Genomic DNA, 6,212 nt, shown 5'->3' with positions numbered 1-6,212 from the left:
GAACTGCTCAGGGGAACCGATCACCGGCACGGTGACAGGGGTCCTGGAGACGGACGAGGGGGAAGGGGTGAGTCGGTAAAAGGCGTCGCCTCCACGCTGAGCGATGGGACCGGTGCATCCGGCCGCGCCAGACCTGAGGGGCAGCCGGCGGGACCGCGGCGGGCCAGGCCCCAAGCGAGGGGGGGACCGGGGCGGGCCAGGGGCGGGACGGGGCCGGGGGCGGAGCGGGGCGGGCCCGGCCCCGCTGCTGCGCGGCCGCTGCTGCGTGGGGAGGGCGCGGCGGAGCGGCGGGCGCCGAGCTTTAAATGAACATTACTATCGCTCGGGGAGGGTAGCGCCGGTGGCTCGGGCCGGTTGGCGGCGGCAACGGCAGCGCCTCCTCCTCCTCCTCTTCCTCCTCCTCCGCCACGGCGGCAGGTAGGGTGTGCGCGTTCCGGCGCAAACTTCAGTCCTTCCCGCGGGCACGGCCGCCCTCGGGGGAAGGGGGCTGAGGCGGCGGCCGCTGAGGTAAAATCGGGCGGGAAGCGGCGGGCGGGCGCCTGTTGCCGTGGCCCCGGGGCGGCTTCGCGGGCTCGGCGGGGCCGCCTCGTTCATTTCGGGCGGCCGGTGCCGAGCCCCGCGGAGCCCTCGCCGTTCCGGGCGGGCGTGTGCGGGGGTGCGGGTGCTTCAGTAACCGGGGTGGGGGGAGCGGAGGTCCCGCGTTCCCCGCGGGGCTCCGGTGTCGGTGGAATTCTTGGACAGCCTGGTCCGAATAAAAAGTTATTTCCAGAGGGTGGGGTGTTTTATTTGCTTTGATGTTAAATGTGTCCCAGCGCTGTGCTAGCCGGTCGCGGAGCGCGGTTTGAAACCGCCAAGTGTGGGGCCGGTGGCTGCGGGGATGGAGCTGCGGTTTCGGCTCGTGTTCGCCGTGCTCGGCCGCTTCGGACCTCGCTTAAACTGCGCCTGCCGCAGAGAGGGGTGAACTTTAAAGAAAATCAGGTCAGGCATAGATTCCGGGCATCAAACCCTTTTCAGGTCCCAGAAATAGCCGCAGAAGTAGCGTGACCGATTCTTTTTTTTTTTTTTTTTTTCATCCACAAAGCTTTTCATTTTTTTTTTTTTTTCCGTTGGAGTTTCTGACAGATACTGGAGCTCATCAGCTAGACATTGTCAGCTTATTGAAGCCATGGAAATAAGCACGCTCTCTAAGCTTGCTTTCTTATGCAATTACGTTACTCTCCCTTGGCTGTACGAAGTTTGAGTTTCTGATGGAGATTGTAGTTCTTAAAATGATAAAGTCTGTTCAGCACAAGCTTTTTCTCTTTGCATTTGTAGGGCTTAGGTCTATGAGAAGGTGAAAAGGAAGATGACTGTGAGGGAATGTGCATATTAGCTGTTATGGGGTTAAAAAAGGTCCTTAGATATTAACAATAAAAACAGGTTCACTGAGAATGATTGATTGATTTCAAATATTCTGCACCTGAAACAACGGGGTTCTTGAGTTACTGTGTGTCTCACAAGGTGTTGAAGCAAGAATTGACAAATATTTATCGGGCAGTAAATGGGTCAGATGATAACATCTTCCACTGGATCTCTGACTTCTGTATTGGATGGCTTTGGTTGCTAAGTAGCTATGGATTTCTAATCCCAAAGTAAATGATGTCATAATGACATCATCACATCCTTTCACTTGATTGATTCTCATAAGAGAACAGTAATGAGATTTGATATACATGTCCCATCTCTTTAATATTCTTCCTCTGCTTCAGGGGATTTCCTGACCTGCCTGGCAAATTCCAGTGAATCGCAGTGAGCTCCAGAAAAAAGACATTTCTTTTGGAGACGAGGTGGAACATTAAAGGGACAGCAGCTGATCCTGGTCTCCTCAAAATCTGAGGAACTTGGCAGTTTATCTTTTTAAATGTGGAGATCTAGATATGAAGGGCAGTGATTTAAAACGTGGAGTTATTCAATTTGTGTGCAGGTGCAAAAGTGACATGAATTTCAAAGGCACTCAGCTTGGGCTGTCCAAATTGACTTTAACTGGGTATGTGGAACTTCAGCACTGTTGGGGATCGAGTCACTTAACGTGTGTGAAACCAAATACTTTAGGTGGGGTGGAGGGAACGGAGAAAACATAAGCTGATCTCTTCCTTCAGCTGCCAAAATAAATCTCAGTCTTAATGGTAAACGGGTGAAATCTGTCAGAAATTGCCACGTTAATACTGTGTTAAGAATTGACAGCTCAACTCTATCTTTTTTTTTTTTTTTTTCCTATCTTGGTAGCATAATTTAACCATTGATAAGTTTGAAGCATTTTAATATCAACACTGTCATCCTAGGGAATTCCTTGTAAGAGAGCTCTAAATCTTTAGAGTTTTTAGAATGTGTAAGAAATTGTTGGATTTTGTTTCTTCTGAGGTTAAAGGTACAAGTGATGTCATTTAGTGATGATCAGCATGGACTGCGAGTTTTTACGGTTTATTTTTATCGTGTGTTTGTGCTCATATGAGCGTGGGTCTTTGCGAATCTTAGGCAGTTGTTTTCATGATAAATAGTTGGTTTGTGATCATGAATTTCTTCATACTCAGTGCATTTGAAATACTCTAGACGGGGCTGTGTGCATTTTATGTGTGTAAATTGTAGTACTTCATATGCGTGTGGAAAAGGGAGAAATTAAGCAATTTTCATGTCTGCTTTATTGAACGTGTAGTTTCGTTTGGTGAAGTTAAAAGCCGGGTTTGTTTCTTATAATGTTCAGAACCTGCATACTCCAATGTCATGAATACCGTGCGTTGCTAAAATGCGTTTTGAAAGTAAACGAGGATTTTTTTAGCACTGACGAGTTGGTGGTTAATATATTTGCTGAAGATGCTGACTGCTGATGTGACGCTTCTGTTATTGCTAAAGCACTGCGGTATTGACGGCACTATTGAGTATAACAGAGTAGTAATTGAGCACGAGGACTGGGAACAGGCGAAGTAGGAAGGTGGTTTTTGACTGTATATTTGAATCTATTCCCCAAGCCATCGATGCAAAAAGGAAATTTCTAAATAATCCGTAAGAGTTCTGCACTCATCATCCTGTATGCGGTGACAAATTTCCACAAGCTTTAGATGCTTTCTGGGATGACTCAACTACGAACAAGTGATTTGGAAAAAAAATATTATCTCTGAAGAGAATCCTTGGTGACAACTTCTTTTCAAGTTATCTTAAGATTTTCTACTTACCATGATTTCTTCTAACTCATGCTTGCCTTGAACTTTGGAAACGAAAAATGAATTTGGACTTGGGGACATATCTGTGCCTCTCGACTGCATGTTACATGGTCATCTGTGACATTTGCATGGTTGTGCTTTTAATATGGTGACACATTTGGTTACATAAATGCAGAAAGCAGTGCACCTCAAAGCCTTTCTGAATTCTTGTAACGGAACGTTGATGCTGCAGTCCTGACCCCTTTGAACAGGCGATGACGGTGTAGACGTGGCCAAATAGAGAGAGACAGCGAACGCTGTCAGAGTCGTGACATATCTCGCTTAAAAGACAAGGTCAGCGGTTGCAGTGGTCAGTAAAACAGTGGGCAAGGCAGCAAAGTCTTTTGTTGTACAAATAGCAGTAAGAAATGCAATCTTTAGACTCGTGTTATCTACCACAAGACTAAGCTGCATTGAGATCACGGGTGAATTATGTGGTATCTGGCTTTAAAAAAAAAAAAGCAAACGGTTGATACACTTCAGAACTTCTAGCAACTGAGCTATTTTGTGCCCTTGCTTCCAGAAGCAGGTCCTTTGACTGTCAGCGTGAGGACAGCCGGTGTTTCAGCCCCAACTTCTGCTTTTGTCGTAAGCTCTATGTGAGGATAGAATGAAATACCAAGTGGATTTTTGGATTTACACTTTTTAATTTATATTTTAAAGGGGAAAAGAATATCTATAAAATCTGAGGCTTCCTCAGGCCACTTGTGTGAGCTTTTTATAAAGGCAACACCAGCGGCTGGATGTTTGAGATGTGTTTTGTTCAGTCAGGTTGGAAGGGAACCTGATAAGCAGGTTCAGCTATACCTGGATTTCCCTTACTGATGGAAAAAAAATTGCCAACTGCATAAAGAGTGCTATTTACAGAGTGCAGACAGGATTTGGTCCCTCATATACTAGCAAGTAAAATAATTAATTGTATTTTTGTGCATGTACTCTACCCTCCTTTCCGTTATGAAGGAGTTTGAAGAAGGAAGGTCACTCAGTGCAACACAAATACAAACTGTTACTTTCCAGGAAACTTTGTGGTTTTTTATTTTTGCACAAATGTATTTTGCAAATAACTTTAGTTGTTCAAGATCTGGACAACGTGCAAGCTTGTGTGAACACAGAAGACGCTGACCACGTCCACCACAGAGCTGATGTAATCTGCAGCCCAGGGACTGGATGCTGCTGCCGGTCGCACCAGTGTCGCTGGGACAGCGTCAGCCCGGGAGGTCAGGCTTTGGCTTTGCCCCAGGGGAGCAGATCCAAACCGTTCACGTTAACGTGCTGGTGTCTCCCTGTTGCTACCCTGAGCAGCCCTGAATGTGCAGAAAATGCCACTCTCTTAACAAGAATTCTGCTTTTATTGGGTTGATGACAGCTGTTCGTTACGGGGAGCCCACGAGGTGTAACAGGTACCAGCCCTTTGGCTTCAGCTGTGACTGATGCAGCGCTTTCGGCAATCACTCTGGTGTCTCAGGAGTCCTGTGTGTGTCTTGCTCAGAAGGAATTAAGATGTGCCACTCTTGTCTAGTTAAAAAAAAAAAAACCACACCACAAAAAAACTCCAAAACAAACCCGACAAAACACAAAAAAACCCAACAACAAAACCCTAAAAAAAAAAAAAATCAAACCCAGATGTGAGCCTTACACACTAACCTTATCTATTAGATATGAAAAGGCTTTCTATTTAAGAATTAAGTGAAGCATATTCAGGTATCAGTTGTTCCAAAATCACTTTTCCACTCAAAGTAACTTCTGAAATAATTCATTGTCCAAAAATAGAAGTTAGTGAAGAATCATTAATAGAGTGAATCGTAGATCTATTCTATGATTTGTTAAGCTGTAAATTTTTTAATTTTTATTCCAGTTTTGATCTTTATGTTTTAAAAGATGTGATATGTTGTTAGCAAATTTAATGCTGATTTTAGTTCGTAGCACTGGCTCTAGAATAATGTTGGTGTAAATTTAATCATCTGTGTAAAATAACAATTATTTCAATGTTTAATTAGACTGATGTTATCATGAAAACCATACAGTGAAAAATCAGTACTTTTGATACCAATTGTATTCATGTGCTTATCGAGCAATACCTGCACAGTTGAGGTTCATTCTGTAACTTTATGAAACTGTGTAACAGGACTAAAATCTAGGGTTAGAAGAAAGGAAGAAAAAGTGATGTCGGTGGTGAATAAACACATCACAAAATTTTAATTTGAAAAATGTATGCTGTCAGTTACCAATCACTGTATTCCTTTACTTATGAATTTTTAGTTTCTATTGAAATTGTCACAGTCTGATCTTGAGTTCTGTTTGTGCAAGAAATTTTGGATTCTTCTTAATTTTTTTTTTCCTCCTTCTGAAGTAAAACAGATAAAACTAAGCTCAAGATGCAAACTGTTTTCCCAGAGAAGTTTGTTCGGTGTTTTCATCACTTCTGAGTGGTGGGTGCTGGAGGGGCGGGGGCAGTCTGCGTCGTTTGTGCTGTCACCTGTCTTCCGAAATGGTACCCTTCCAGTATACCCTCAGGAGTGAAGGGCACGTGCCACAAACTCTTCACCATCCGAACCCTGGAATTGTTCCTTTGGGAGTTCTGTAAATCAGCTCGGGGGAATTGGTTTGCTTGTCGGTTGATTTTTTTTTTTTTGATTTTTTTTTTTTTTTTTTTTTTTGGTTTTGTTTCCTGGCTGAAATGTCGCGGAGCCTCAGTCTGACAGCTGATACAGTGCTCAAAGAGAAAATATTTCTCTCTATCAAGGTGATATTGCCATTTAACATATCTCTCAATTTCAGGCTATGACAACTGTTTCCCCGCTGTGTGACTGTTTTCTCCGTGAGGCTGAGATGGAATGAGGCGGCTGTGTTAGAAACAAGTGTCAGAGGAATGAAACATGGCCTCCAGTTGTGGCTGCAACAAGGGGGGCACTGTTTAGTATTCTTCTCCTCCTCGGCTGTTTTTAAAGGCTAATGAAAGCCTAAGCAGACACTCAG

The 6,212-nt window shown here is 44.4% G+C and overlaps 1 protein-coding gene across 1 annotated transcript in view; it reads left to right on the top strand.

Moving 5' to 3' along the window:
* The first annotated feature begins 288 nt into the window (after positions 1-288).
* The window catches only part of SLC6A1 (solute carrier family 6 member 1), a 59,157-nt gene continuing 53,233 nt past the window's right edge, over positions 289-6,212 (top strand). Inside the window, exon 1 of the mRNA XM_086755407.1 lies at positions 289-417. The gene's annotated coding sequence lies outside the window, so the exon portion shown is untranslated. The remainder of the gene's footprint in view (positions 418-6,212) is intronic.

Source organism: Chlamydotis macqueenii, chromosome 10, assembly GCF_036417535.1.
Source record: "Chlamydotis macqueenii isolate bChlMac1 chromosome 10, bChlMac1.mat, whole genome shotgun sequence".
In the NCBI taxonomy this organism is placed as follows: domain Eukaryota; kingdom Metazoa; phylum Chordata; class Aves; order Otidiformes; family Otididae; genus Chlamydotis; species Chlamydotis macqueenii.
This window is presented reverse-complemented; position numbering and strand designations above follow the sequence as displayed.